The sequence below is a fragment of the Triturus cristatus genome, chromosome 8, assembly GCF_964204655.1.
Source record: "Triturus cristatus chromosome 8, aTriCri1.1, whole genome shotgun sequence".
Taxonomy (NCBI): domain Eukaryota; kingdom Metazoa; phylum Chordata; class Amphibia; order Caudata; family Salamandridae; genus Triturus; species Triturus cristatus.
Window position 1 is genome coordinate 359,129,268 of NC_140591.1, and position 13,293 is coordinate 359,142,560.

The 13,293-nt window shown below is 43.3% G+C and overlaps 2 non-coding genes and 1 pseudogene across 3 annotated transcripts; all 3 read right to left on the bottom strand.

Annotated features, from left to right (window-relative positions):
* Positions 1-294: 294 nt before the first annotated feature.
* On the bottom strand, positions 295-3,874 carry LOC146802126 (translationally-controlled tumor protein homolog; annotated as a pseudogene). The gene is made up of 6 exons (XR_014968030.1): positions 3,720-3,874; positions 3,077-3,150; positions 2,605-2,685; positions 2,193-2,298; positions 1,738-1,854; positions 295-703 (listed from the first exon to the last, which is right to left on the bottom strand). The product of XR_014968030.1 is annotated as a translationally-controlled tumor protein homolog (transcript).
* On the bottom strand, positions 1,929-1,993 carry LOC146802127 (small nucleolar RNA SNORD58). Its single transcript, XR_014968383.1, has one exon. It is a non-coding gene; the product is annotated as a small nucleolar RNA SNORD58 (small nucleolar RNA).
* On the bottom strand, positions 2,405-2,533 carry LOC146802128 (small nucleolar RNA SNORA31). Its single transcript, XR_014968117.1, has one exon. It is a non-coding gene; the product is annotated as a small nucleolar RNA SNORA31 (small nucleolar RNA).
* Positions 3,875-13,293: the final 9,419 nt, after the last annotated feature.

The following is a 13,293-nucleotide window of genomic DNA, read 5'->3' on the forward strand; positions in this document are numbered from 1 at the left end:
ATGCAAGAGGTAGAAGAAAGCTATGTTGCAAGAAAAGAAAGTCTGCTAAAAGCAAAGGGGAAATGATGCCTAGAGAAGGAAATGCCACTGTACAACTAATCAAAATCTAGTACCAATACAAGCTGTCATTTACAGCTTCATTAATATAATGCATGTTATGCAGTACCTGCTAACATGGGTCATTATGTTCAACGGAAGCTGCTGGTTCCTAAAATCTTTAATCACATCCAGATTGTAACACCGATTCGCAAAGCTGCAGGAAAGTCACCAAAGAAACAGATCTGATGCATAAGCTCCTGTACGGTAAAATTGAAGATGCTTTATTTGGGGTTCAAAACAGTTTTTTGCCAGTCATTTAGGTTCCTCTAGATGAATGCCTTCAAACGAATGCAATCTTGCAAATGACAATTAACACTAAGTCAACAAGACTAGTGTATATAGCTGAAAACGTTCACTGATCCTCTTGCACATGGCTTATAAAGCCTAGAAAAAGGACTTGGGCATTATCCTGAGGAGGGTGCAAAGCATTTTGTTTCACCAAACCTTGACTTGGTTATAACAAGCCCTCCACAAGAGTCAGGGTGAATAGATGAACAAAGCTGAAGGCGATACCAGTCCAATTACACGCAACTCAGTCCTTTTGTGTGGATGAAAAAGCAGCAGCCAGTTATGATCAATCCAATGTGCTTAATGTAGGTCGTTACTGGAATAAAGAAAATAAATTGTGTTAGTCTACTTAACAAGTATGCACATAACTCCACAGCATACCACTATGTGACAAACGGAGTAAACGCTGAAACGATACAATCAAGAATACAGCAAAGGGCCAAGTGTGCCATTGTACAAACAAACGCAGTTCTAACTGAGGTCAGAGGATGCTCCTTTATGGGCTTTGTCATAGGCTTTTGGTAGAGCATTCCACGCTGGGGTATAATAGGACGGGGGTTGAAGGACATAGTAGCTCCAAATACATGGGAGTACTTATAAACAAAGTTACAAGCCACGTTTCCAATAGGTCCACTAGATTGCCATTGCTGCACCTGCTTCCATAAAAAGCTTTTCAAATCAAAATGTAACCGTAGAGTTAGGATTTTAGTAGTTCAATATACAATAATGACTACTAACACCTGCTCTTCAAGCTATTTAATAGTTGAGGACTCTAGTATGAATTTTCAAACTTGGACCAGGTGGCACAGCCTCCCGATTAGAGCCCTGACATTTTAAGTACTTACTGGATTTATGTGGAAATAAGTTGTTCCCTCCACAAGCAGCTTAAAGATGAACTGCCCCCTCAAAACAAAATGCCTATCACGGCACAACAAAAGGGGTAACGTAGTGGCTTCAGTAACTAGCATTTTATCTGAGCCAGAAACCAATTCGTTTACATTTACGCAGGAAAACATGAAATGACAGTCTTGCTTAAAAAGTCGCAGCAACAATTCCAGTGGCTCGACTCTACGAGTCGAAGCGAGCCAAGCATGGTCGCACCTGATGCAGAACTTGCCGATGAAAAATAATCCATCTGAAATTGATCAATTTAAGAACGTGCATGAAAATCAATTGTTCAAAGGGCAATAACTGGACTGTCGAGCCGAGGCATTCAATTCACCTAATGACCAACGTTCCCAGACCGTACGTGGCCGTGCATCATAACTGGGTCCTCCATTAGAGCTTTTTTTCGCATTTACTATTACACACAATTGTTAAACACCGTTACGTCAAGTCTAACATACTTACGCATTTCTCAATTTCTAAGCCGTCCTTAAAGAAAATCATATATGGCGTCACTCCATCTTCACGGTAATCCAGCAATCCAACCATACCCTCTGGGTTCATTTTTTCCCCGGTGTAGAACTGAAAGGCAAAGAAAATCTGTTACCACAGAGGGCCATGTGTGCACTGGTCCTGCTAAAAAGTGGATACGCAAAGTCACTCAGACGAATAGAAGTTTCATTTGAAGATCAAAGGTGTCCTAAGAGGATCATCATAGCAACTTTGACTAGTATCAGCCAAGCCAGACATTAAGCAGATGCCAATATTTCTTGGACCAGAGCTGTAGATAGCTTAGCTGCACTTCTCATTGCAAAATTTGCAGGTAGGGGGCTAAGACCGGACAAAAGACATAAGCACGCTTGAAAAGCAGTGCCGCTATGTTTCAACATCCGTTACATCAAGTTCTGCGAATAAACTACCTGATAGTTCTTGAAGTTTGTGAGTATAGCTTTGACTTTCTCAGCAGCTCCCGACATGAATGGTTTCACCCGATCAGGCTTGGTCTCGTCAAGTTTGGCCTTTATTCTGAAAAATATAACGTGTAGGCTGTCAAACAGATTTATTTTACCTCAGCAAGTATCCGCCCACACCCTTTATAAGTTCCAGCTAAACCAGAGCACTGGTACTTGACGCGTGTATTCTTTTATTCAATCTGAACTGCAACAAGTTAACAAACAGAAAGCGCAAAGAAATTGATTTAGCATCTTAGTGCAAACCCCAAAGCAATGGTACGTAGCTCAGGGTCTATCAATAGATGCAGTCATTTAAAACATCAACAGGACATAGCATTAAAACGAAGATAACGCGATCAAAGCTATGGACTACACGCACACATTAACGTCTGTGCACTCTGCCGACGCATTCCCCCCCGATAAGTGCATCGTCAATACCCCCTTCCGTTCTTGTAACAACCTGCAAAATAGCAAATAACTTAATTTTAAAAACCCGTAGGCGACAACCGAAATCCTAAAGGGACTAATTAGTTTGCGGATTTAGAGTTTCTGTAGAAACTGTGCCAATCTCCCAGAAAGACCTCTATTAATAGTAATGCCCAAAATATAAGATAAAAAAAACAAATGCTTTCGACAGTTACTGAATGACTTTTCGATAGCACATTGGAAAGCGCGTTATGTAAAGCATTTCAAGAAGTTTGCAGCTGGGAGGCCGAAACGCACGCATTCAAACGCTAGGGAGGGGTACGCAAGTCATACTCAAGCACTAAATATGACGACCGAACTAGGGTTAGGTGAAGGGAAATTTAACGGAATTAAGTGATCCAGATAAGCAGTCAGTTGCAACTTACCTTCCCCTCCACCTCAATGCAGATACCGTTACAAGTTTCCTTAATTTTGTAGATGTCGGAAAACAGCTCATCTCCTGAAACAAAAAACAAAAAACATACAGGTGGTGAGGCGGCGGCACAGCGAGCAGGTCCACGCCAGGCAGCCTCATAGTCACATGAGCAAGGCGCCAACTACCATTCCCTAGAAGGTACATGGAATACCTCGTTCCCCCTGCAGCGCCATCAAACACTAAACAGAGCGAAATTCCCCACGTTTCTTTTTAAGTGATCAGAGTACATGACAGTGGCATCGTAACAAACGCACAAAAACCAAGTACAGGCCTCCCTTAAAGGCGTACCCATTTTAAAGTGCTGCCGAGAAACGCGTTTCGACTAACGTGATTACACGGATGTCTAAAGATCCATACGAGAAATAACAAAGCCCCCTAAACAAGGACGGCTACCACAACCGGCACTAGAGATTAGTTAAACGGTTCTAGCGCTTTATAAAGTGCGGTTTCCGTCCCCCATTAAGGCCCCGAAGCCCTCCTCCCCGCAGCATAATGGCGGCGCGGTATGCGCAACAGACAGCCTGCATCCGGCAGCGGCCCAACAAACCACCAAATAACCAAGTCCCTGCCGCAGTGTACGGCGCAGTCAGTACCGATGAGCATGTCCTTGTAGATGATCATGGTTTCGGGAGGAGTAGGAGCGTCTCGGGGTACGGACGGGGTAAGCGCGCGCGGAGGGACCAGCGCGACAGGAGGAGGACAGGAAAGGAGCGAAAAGCCGCCTCCCTTCCACTCATATACGGGCGCACGGCCTGAGACGTCACAGATGGTGCGTAGGCAATGACGCAGCATGCTATGGAAGAATTAGAACGCAGAGGGCCGTACCCTTTACGTTTTCTGGAACGTGGATCACGGAAAAAGCAGCAGCCCAAGACATAACAAGCATTTACAATGCAACGGTCTCGGCATTGTTAAAGTTAGAGCTATTGGCATTGCTCATGACATTATTTTTGTTTATGTTTTTAAAACATTTAACCCCTTCGCTGCTGCGGACATTCCGCTGCAGCGCTGGGGGGGGCAGGGGGGCAGCGCGGCGGGCCTGTGCTCATGACGGAGCCGCTCCGTCATGAGCCACAGTTGAGCTGTGCTCATGACGGAACGGTTCCGTCATGACTCCGCCCATTTGCGTTGTCGCCCCGCACAGGCGGGGAAACAGCGCCGCGCAGGCGGAGCGGCCGCCGGCAGGATTGTCATGACGGAACCGTTCCGTCATGAGCACACGACAACCGTGGCTCATGACGGAACGGTTCCGTCATGAGCAGGGAAGGGGTTAAAGAAACGGCATTGTTATTTACAATGTCAATAGCTTAATCACTCTCAAAAGCGAGATTTATTATGCGAGCATTATTTGGGAAGTTTGGCAAATCCATAATTATGAGGAAAACGCTGCAGCATAGCAAAATGCCAGTGGCCCAGACTAATATGCATGATTAGTATGTGGATTCCATGCCCATTCCATCTTTGTCCTCTCTGCTGAAACTGCTGTCTGAAGTGTCAAATTTTATTAATACTAAACAAAAATCGCACTACCGTGCCAGGGCCAGACTTGGCGTTGATAATGATTGTTTGAAAAGGGAACTTTGAAAGGATACGAACTTGACCAATTCTGGTTTCAAAATCTAAGAGAACACTGTAGAGGCATGCGTCTACCGACTATTATATATAATTTGGGATATATTTCTTAATCTGTCGAGTGCAGCCACTGCATGATTATATTGTTGTCTCTTTTTGAAACTCATGAGCAGTAACATTGTCGTGGTGTCACTAGGGCTTCAAGTGGATGCTTTTTCAATATTATATACAAGCCACAGTTACTGCTAATTTATCTTATGCAACTAACAACGATTGACAAAGCCAATAGTCCTAACTTGTTGTAGGTATCATGTTACTTGTTGTATCATTATGCCTGGATGCAATGACAAAAGAGACAGCAAAATACAAGTCGTATAGACCCCGCGCAACACCGCCCCCCACCCCCACCCATTTGTTTGTATCCCACTTAAAGCCCTGGGTAGGATACTCAACAACAGGGCCGAACTGGAACCCCAAAGTAGGCCTGGCAATTATGTCGGACCAGCTGGAGGGTCATGGGGGAGGTTAACTGTGAAGCACTTTTGCTACAGGAAACGCCCGATGCCCGGGCAAGCCAGCCCGGCCCTGCTCAACAACCCCGTTCTCTCCCACATTTACCTGTGATCAGGCGCGCAACACCCATTGAACTCAAAGGGCTTCAGCCCCCCCCCCCGTCGTGTGTGGCAGCCCGGGATGAGACCGCTTCCCGGGCAGACACAAAGCCGCGCCTGAGCAGTTCACAGGTCTTTAAAAAGACCATTTGCATGTTAATGAGGCCTCGCTGTTGCTTCACCCCTTCTAAGAACCCCCACAGCTCCACTCTGCCTAGATTCAGCCCCCCCACCCCCGAAATCAGCGCCACTCTGCCTACTGTTTAAAGATTCAGCGCCCCCCCAAATTTTCGCTTATCCCCCCCCCGAACATTAACTAGCAAGTGATTTCGCTGGTCGCTTTTTCACAAGCTCTGAACTTTGGCAGTGATGTTTCCCCTTGATAGAGAAGTTTCAGTTTCTGTATTTGGATTCCATGCCCATTCCTTCTTTGTCCTCTCTGCTGAAACTGCTGTCTGAAGTGTCACATTTTATTAATACTAAACAAAAATCGCACTACCGTGCCAGGGCCAGACTTGGCGTTGATAATGATTGTTTGAAAAGGGAACTTTGAAAGGATACGAACTTGCGAGTGCTTGCGGCCTGAAACAACAAGCAAAGTACCAGCAGCAACCCCAGAGGACCGAAGTTGCTGCGGGACCTGGAGAGCAAATTACCCGAGTCACCTCTAGGTGCAGGCATTCAACGCTGACTCTACAGCCTCGAACGGCCGAATGTAAAGCTATCGGCTGGGCCTGCCGATTCCGGACCCGGACTGCGGAGCTTGTCGGATCCGCACTGAAGTGCACTAGGGGACAGTGCGGGGACGTGCTGGTCCCGAGTCATGTAATAACCCAGACGGATTGGCCATTGCACTCGGAGGCTGTGGTGGAAGTACGCGGTTCGTCGCAAAATGGCGCCGAGTTGTAGCACCACAACATAAAAGGAAGGTAAGGAGGTCGAAGTACTGTTTGCCAGAGCGGAGACCATAGTCCAAGCACGGTTCATTGTGGCAGAGAAACCAGAGTTCTATAAAATAAATGTTCGTGAGGGAGGGGGTGGTTTTCGTAAAACGTGCCTGGCGCTCGGTAAAACAGCTTGAATTGTGTAGCGATGACCCGCGAGCCGAGAGAGCGCGCACAAATGTTGATGTGAGAGACTGAAGACATTGAGAGTTAAAATCTGCAAGCGACAATTACTTTTATTTTCTTTGCTACATAAATGATCGAATTTAATGGAGGGCACCGAAAGACACCACCGCCTTTCTCCGAGGCACAGCAGAAATGCCTCGGAGAAAGGGAGCATCCTTTTCGGATTTGGGGGCGTGTTTTGCTGTTGTCTCCTCCCTGAGACTTCTCGCAAAAAACACGCCCCCCGATCCGAAAAGGACGGGGCATAATCGGAGTGACTGGACCTCTTCTCCAGTGGCTGGCCAGCATTTAAGAGGCCAGCCAATGGAGAACAGGAGAGAAGAGGGGCGGGTGCAAGCCCCTCTTCTTAAAGTCATTAAATCTCGCGAGCGAGACTGCGCAAGCGCAGCCATCGCTAGCCGAGACCTAAAAAGCGGACTAGCTCAACGTAGCCCTCTAATGCGTCACTTCAACGAAATAGCGTCTGAATTTGTAATTGTATTTAAACACCCTGAATTGTTAATGTAATTTAAATTTTTAGACTGTAGAGGTTGTTTAGTTTCTCGTCGGTGTATAGGAGTGTCGTATGCTGATCTAATAAAGACTTCGACTGCTGATTCTGGATAGCCTCTTTATTCCAAGTTAACCTGGAACCTGAGCGTCCCTGTATGCATAGCTGCCAAGGTTTCATGTTCCATATGTGTGACATTTTCATATTTTCAGTGTAATCATGAGTGACATTGTAGTGTCCTATATTAAGTTGCATAAGTTGTTCTGTGACATTACTTAGAATGTGGAATTCCTAGACGGATCTTACAGACATTCAACGACTATGAGTGACACCTTCTTGCTAGAAAAATCAAGCAATAAAGATGAGGGTAACATATACATTTCAGAAATTACACCCATTTGAGCAATGAGCAACTCTAAGAAGATATTAAAAGTCCTGGAAAGCACCAGAAATGGGAGGGCACTAGTACCCTTGTGACCTGATCGTACTGTTAAACAAATGTAACATAGGTAGGCCCACCTATAGGCAACCTCCAAAAAAACTGTGTTTTATTACTAAGTGTGAAAAGCAGACATAGTAATGGCCCCTGTTTTGTAATGTGCAGCTGTCAGGGGTGCAATGCCCACTGGGCTGAAAGGGATTTAGTCCAACTCTCGTCAAGTGCCTTAGCCCTGTCTGTGCAGCTTAACTTTCAAGGAACACAAGCACTACTTGAGCTGTCATGGGCTGGTCAGGGTTTGATGCGGCAGACTCAGCCTCATCAAACATATTTTGCAAGTGTTCAAAGGAGCATTTATCATTTAAGAAGTCTTAGTGTGTTTTTTTCTGTTTCCAATGCCCCTGTCAGGAGTTGACCTTGTTTTTCATGAACGTAAAACTGAGAAGTGGATTTGATGTGGTCTCTTGCAGACGCTATAAAAAACAAGATTCAGTAAACATACCTGCGATTCACACTAGAACACAGTGTCCGACACTGTATTATTCTGCTGCGCTTAGGGATTTTACCACTAAAAGCCTACCCCAAAAATGTGAATAAATCTGACAATAATACAGGCTTATGTGATCTTTGCAATGTAGGCGTGTGATAAAGCCGGATTCTTATCTATCTTACCATCACCAAGAATCCTCTCAGGTCGCCAGGATCTTTTTATCTGCTAAATAGCGTAGAGGGGAGGAAATCCAATATTAACACATAATCAAAGGAAATAGAATTTGAACTCTAAAGGACCACTGACCCTGAATCTCAAATTTTTAGGGATTTATTACAAAGCCAAAAATAACTGCACATACAAGCACCTCAACACGAGGTTAAGAAAATAAATGGGCACTAATACAAACAAGCATTTGCAATGCAATCGGTCTCGCCTTCGAGGCCTTATAAGCATTTACCATACAGCACATTGTTTGCAGCTAAAGGCCAGCAGCGATACCACCGGGCTGGCGGGGTCCAATACTCTAAAAGAGGCAGGAGAACGTGAGGAGATGGAAACCAATCTGTGAGGGGGGCATAGGAGGGGCCCTATTGTGAATAAGAGGGCACAAGTTTGGTAGGAGTGCAGAGGCAAATGCTAAGACGGAGCAACACGTCATGAAATGAAGCCGCCATGATGCAAGTGGATAAGGCAGCTCAGTGTGTTAAACACTTGCTGTCAGGAGCTGTGTGTGCATCCTGCACATTACAGGTTCGGATCCAGACCAGGAGTGCCAGGGGCAGGTGCTCTTTACCACATTACAAAACGGCACCACAAATCTCACTATCTCAGGCAGCAGAGATGGGTAGATTTTACGGGCTCACAAAGCAGTGCTATTGTTTGCCGGCTTTAACTGAGCATGTGCTACATCCCAATTTCTGTTCCCATCGGCACTTACCTGCGTTTGCTGGAGTACACGCTAACATCACGGACACCGCAGGCTCCTAGCTGCAACCCCAGTGGAAGAGCAGACGGAGGATTAAGCAGAAGGCGCATGGAAGTGCACAATAACCTACTCGTGATGGCCATAGCATGTCTGGCCGGAGGCGGGCGCAAATGTGTTGGGGATATATCCAAAAATTCAAGCGCACAGGGCAGGCTTTCAACTTTTACATAGTAAAGTGTGTTTTATCGAGGAGTTTGTCCCCTGTTCATGGCTCTGCTTCTGAAAGCGGAGCAGAGCAACAGATAAATGGTTGGATGCAGCGAGCGGTGGAAGTGCATTAAAAACAAGATTAAGACACTAGAGGGAGAATTGTTGTTTATGGGTGGTGCGCATGCGTTAAATTTCACGGCAGGATTAGTTATACAGTGTGGGGGTTGTACATGCGCTGATCTGTCTCAGGAAGTTATGCGCGGATGCGCATTCGTGCCGGCTGCCTATTCTTCTGTTATGTTACTGCTGTTATCAGGGCCGGCCTTAGTGCTGGTGGCGCCCTGTGCGACAATGTTTGTTGGCACACCCCCCCCCCAATGACCACCTGCACCACGGATTCTCTCACTAGCACGCTTTAACAGTGACCAAGTCACCATAACCACACTCTCTCAAGCTGCATTGAATTAGTTATATAGCGCCACTCATACCAGTGTAGGGTGTCCGAGCACTTTGCATCACGCACATATTACACAGAGACAATCAATCATACGTGTGTCAATCAGTGTATAGGAAATGTTACATAAGCCAAAGGACTGAAAGTGTAGGAGTCTCATGTCATCCATACTGGCAGTATAGTTTAAGAGTGCTTGGTGTGGAGAAGCACAAACTCAGAGTCGAAAAAGAAACAGCATAGTTGGGAGTTTTCTTTAATAATAAGAATCGATTTCTAGCCAAATTAACCCTTTTTGCAACATTAATCAATGTTCTAAAAATATATACTTTGCAGTGTGTATGCAGTTCTGGGATGAAAGTTAATAGCTCACTATTCTATATTCGGACTTTAAGTTATAAATTGCAAGTAATAAAAGGATGCAATGCAATCGGTCTCACCTTTGGGACCTTATAGGTTTTTAGCTATGCAGCATATTATCCTGGGTGCTAAGAAATGTAAGAAAGACAAATTTCTTTTTGGGCCCATGATGAAACCGTTAAAAGGCCAAACTGCAAAGCCCATAATGCAGCGAGCACATGGTTGAAGAAATCTAAAATAAAAGATGGTTTCCTCTGTCCTCCAACCAAAGAATGGGGTTGTGAAATGCTAAATAAATGTTAGTTGCTGGCCTTCTTACGTTTCTCTCTCATAGGCAATGAAGGGTTATACAGCCCAGAGGGGGAGAAGGCAGAGAGGCCTTTCAGATGTAATCATTAACATTAACACTCCTTAGAAAATCTGCGCTTGGCGTTCTTTCCAGAACAATAAGAGCATTAACAGTTAGAAGTGTCCAAACTTGACACTCAGAAATATGGATTTCATTGACGGCTTACACCACCACTGTGAAGTGCCCTGCATGAGCAGGTGCAGCCCAGGCTGCACTGCTAACCAGCGACAGACGTCAGGGAAGTCAGAAAGGGATTTATAAGTACGTAAACTTCTGTAGCACTAATTTGCTTATTTCTAAAAAAATTGCACAACAGCAGGAACTTAAGATGCAGTCCAGGCTCCTTAGTCTCAGAGTTTTTTAAACTTGGCTTTTGAAGTTGGCACTGTTTAAAACAAAAAGTGTGATGCTGCAATGCCACTGCCACAAAACCTCAAGCGCACTAAAATGTCCTGTTATTCTCAAACAAACTTGTTCTCTTCTCTCCTGATTTCTAACTTCTTGCTCAACTTTCACTGCTTATCTCTTGTTTAGCAGCCTTCCAAATGCAACCTACGCGACGGTCGCGCCTCACAGCATCCCGATGTTGCAGTTTCTCTTGTACTTCTCTCTCATTTCTACTCGTGCATCTATTTTAGCATAATTTAGGCAGCCCTCCATACCTGAAAGAGTATTGTTTTGGTATAGGTATATGTATATATGTATATATGTGTACATATATATATATATATATATATCGCACTCTACCGTGCATTCGTGTAGATTCTCTTCACAAAGACGAACACGACACGGACCCGAAATCGGTGCAAAAAACAATAATTTATTGCTCCTCACCAGTCGCCATTACGCGTTTCGGCTCGCTTGAGCCTTGATCACATGACATGGTAGGTTCAAAACAGTGCAATATTTAAAGTGCTTGTGCTCATACTCGGAACTCATCACATCTTCCTTGTTATGATAAAACAGGAAGACAGACTAAACACATTCTTATTCAAAAATGAAAATATGGTTTGATATTCTCATCGCAATTGTGTTATTATCAATATTAAATACAATTCATTCCTGAGCATATAGACAAATGAAGGAATAAATTTAAACATCAAAATATTCGAACCACGAGTTGTTTATGTACCTCGTGACCTACAGTTGATGCTATTGATTCAATTTATTTTGTTTAAACGTGTTTAAGCATACAATCACTGGTTAAATCCCTTGATGCTGTGTCTAGTCTTCCTATATATCATATTTATTTGAGGCTACTTTGTGAGTAAATCCCTGAAAAGTGCAATACGTGAAATAAACTGTATATGTGTTAGTGCAAAATAGGCCACATAAATGTGCAAATAGTTTTCAGATTTAATCTATTTCTTCTTCACTAGAGTGGTAGGAATCCGTTGACATGTGATTCTTTTCATCATTCTAATTATTGAAATGTTGAGTTTCTCTGGGATACGTAACACATGTTGATAGCGACAACCCTTATTTGATTCTATTTGTTCATCTTTTCATTTCTACATCATGTCAAACACATCCACTTACATTAAGGATCAGTAATAAAAGACCTGCTCATTTAGCATTTTTCGAAGAGCCACGGTCAAGATAATATGTGCAAATGGTTATTCCTAGTAGAAAGACATTAATTACCAATACATAAATAGATAAATAAATAAATAGATAGACAAATCAGTATTCAGTTATATAATTGATTAATTGGTTAAATGAATTAAATAGATATTATACACTTATGTTAAAAGGTATGACCTATAAAATTATAACGATTGGGCCGTATAACTGTCAAAGATCTATCCATTTATAATCTCCTGGTTTTTATAGATGTTTAAATAAAAGACTTGCTATCATTATTCTGAAATTTCCTTAAAATTGTTATCTAAAAGTGGAAAGGTAAAAATGTGTAAAAAGATGTAAAAAAGATTTAAAAATCAATTACATTTGTTGCTGCCATTCTATGATAATCCTACAGTGCCCTTACACTATGTCAATTTCATTTTTTTATGTGAGACATGTATGTAAAACATCTGTGGCATTGAGCCCCCCCGGAGATTTTGTATCTAACTGTAGAATATAGCGCGTCTCTAGTTTTCTTAGTTTGTTTTCACGATCGCCGCCTCTCCTACTGGGGGGAACTGCATCTATCACATAGCACTTCAGGTATGAGTTGTTTGATTCATGAAATTCCCTGAAGTGACGTGCCACGGGATAGGTGTTGTCTTGGTTTGTAATGGCTCTTAAATGTTGTAGCACCCGTTTATGTACCGGTAATTTGGTACTGCCAAAATACTGAAGGCCACATGGGCACAACAAGACATAGACAGCAAATTCAGTTTTACATGTCATGAGTCTGGAAATTTTGGGTGTTTTATCACTGAAAGGTGTAAGATATGTACTCTTATTAACCCCACGGGAACATGCTTTACACGTTTTACATTTGTAAAATCCTTTGTTGGCTTTAATCCAGCTATTGTCATCAACAACCTCTGCGCTAGTTTTTACTAAAATGTCTCTCATTGAAGGGGCCTTGCTATAGGTGATGGACACCCTCTGCGGAAGCAGGGGTCCAATCACTGGATCACTACGAATCAGAGGCCAATTTTGCTGGATGATCTTATCAAGGGACTTGTGTTGCTTGCTGTATTTCATTATTAGTCGAAAGTCTTCCCTGTCCGAATTAGTTTGGTCAGTTATCGATTTTGTGTGTATGGTTTTTTCCTGCAATGCCTCGTCTCTACTTAGTTGCATGGATTTAATAATAGCTTTATTGATTACATTGATGGAATAGCCTCTCTGTTGAAATCGTTTCTTGCTCTCAAGTTGTGCTACCCTTAAATCTTCGCTATTACTACATATCCGTCGCAAGTGTAGCATTTCCCCATAAGGGATGTTGTTAACTAAATGTTTTGGATGAGAGCTGCTTGCGTGTAATGTAGAATTTCCTGCTGTTTTCTTTCTAAATAGACGGGTTTCAATCGTGTTGTTATTGATGTAAACCTGAGTATCTAAAAATTCTATACTCGTCTTAATGAATGTTGTAGTAAATTGTACGTTAACATTGTTAACATTGATTTGTTCCACAAATTTATGGGCTTCATCAATTGTGCCATGCCAAATCACAAACAGGT